Source organism: Saccopteryx bilineata, chromosome 2 (assembly GCF_036850765.1).
Source record: "Saccopteryx bilineata isolate mSacBil1 chromosome 2, mSacBil1_pri_phased_curated, whole genome shotgun sequence".
NCBI classification, from domain to species: domain Eukaryota; kingdom Metazoa; phylum Chordata; class Mammalia; order Chiroptera; family Emballonuridae; genus Saccopteryx; species Saccopteryx bilineata.
In genome coordinates this window covers 233952907-233954803 of record NC_089491.1, presented here as the reverse complement: position 1 = coordinate 233954803, position 1897 = coordinate 233952907, and the positions used below count along the sequence as shown (strand labels likewise).

At 39.6% G+C, this 1897-nt stretch overlaps 1 pseudogene; it reads right to left on the bottom strand.

Moving 5' to 3' along the window:
* Positions 1-388: 388 nt before the first annotated feature.
* LOC136323170 (protein XRP2 pseudogene) lies at positions 389-1464 on the bottom strand (annotated as a pseudogene).
* Between the last annotated feature and the right edge of the window lie 433 nt (positions 1465-1897).

Sequence of the window (1897 nt, the reverse complement as noted above, 5' to 3'; positions counted from 1 at the left end):
TTTTGATGGAGTCAGATAATTCTTGTAGGGCTATCTCATTTTTTTAATTTTTGAGTCTCTTTCTTCTTCTCTCTGTTGTGCCTCAAGTTGCTTGTCTTCTATTTCACTAATCCTCTCTTCCATCTGACCTGTTCTATTAGCTAAGCTTGTTACTTCGTTTTTCAGCTCGTGAATTGAGTTTTTCATCTCTGTTTGATTTGTTTTTATAGTTTCAATTTCCTTGGACATATATTCTTTGTGTTCTAAAATGAACTATTTTTGAACCTCAAATAAATGCAGTATTCAACAATTTACTGAAGCTTTAACAATTTTAGCCTTAGTAAAAGCTATTTTTAATACAGAAATTGAAAAAGGGTTTAATACCAAGTCCCTGCTTCCACAATGCACTTCACATTCTCATCTGTATATCAGCAAAATTGTAGAAGTTTTCTATATTTTTAGATGCTGCATCCTGGTTTTCTGATATGTATGTCTTGATCCTCTTGAATATCTCATTGGCAAGAATTCTACATGCTTCTTGTCAACAAATACCAACTCTATTAAACTCCAAGGCAATAACAGGACCTCTGTCCACATAACGAATGAATTCAGGTGCTCTTCCTCGAAAAACCCTTTTAGTGTCCTCAGGTTTTATTGGCATTTTCCTTGTCTGAACCAGGAGAAAGCCTTCTTTAATCAGCTCATCAACTAGTCTCCTGGCATTTGCAGTAGTATAATCATTAGCAAATGATACTATTAGCATTTGCAGTAGTATAATCATTAGCAAATGATACTCATCACTGAACTTCCGTCTGTGACTGTGGGTTACAGAAACAATACTTTTAGTGGCTTCTGTGGAAATATGGATAGTTTTGAATTCTTTGCTAATAGGTGAAAGAACATGGTGGCAAATAACAGCATTTTCTGGAAGAATGCCCCAGTTGAGTTCTCCTGGCACAGGTGTAACGTCATGGATGTTACTCCAGGTATTGAAGATATTTAGCCCTGCTTCTTCGAACTGCAAAGCTAATTCAGGGTAGTACCACTGAAAACAGTCAAACTTGATATTTGTGTAAAACTCAATAATGGGTTGAGTAGCACAGAACAAAAAAAATTCCATCTTTCTACCATCTCGCACACGAAACTGTTGACAGGTTAGCACAGAATGGCAATCTCTGCAATTCTGAAAAAACACGCTGCCTTTCACAGGTCCCAGAAAAATGATGCAGTTAATCAGTAATAAACTGTAATTGTAGCAGAGTGATAAAAAATATAAACGTTACAGTTCTCACAGTCTTGAATGATAAATTGTTGTCCTGCAACCTTCCCAGGTAAGCAACCCACTGTTTCATTCTTCAGTTCACTGAACATGTAGTTTTTCAGATCAATCTTCCTGCGCTGGTCCCAGCTGTACTGCTTTGATCTTTCTCCACCCCTGCGCTGTAAGTCTTTACCATTCTGTCTTCTGGAAAAACAGCAGCCCATTTTCCCAGACTCTGGGTCTCCCAACTACTAATCTTTGCCAGCCTGCTGGCTCAGCTGTCTCCTGTAGTGTGACACGAACCCTGGGGCACCTGGATACTACGGCTCTCAAGATACCGCCTCCCAGAGCCTCTCAGCAGCTCTCAGCCTCAGTTCACCCATGAGGCCTAACACCCCTTCTCTTTTTTCTCACTCATTTGCCCTGGCGACCTGCCCAGATGCCAGATTCTTTTTTTTTGTTTTGTTTTGTCTTTGTTTTGTTTTTTACAGAGACAGAGAGAGAGTCAGAGAGAGGGATAGACAGGGACAGACAGACAGGAATGGAGAGAGATGAGAAGCATCAATCATTAGTTTTTTGTTGTGACACCTTAGTTGTTCATTGATTGCTTTCTCATATGTGCCTTGACCGGGGGCCTTAAGCAGACCAAGTAACCCC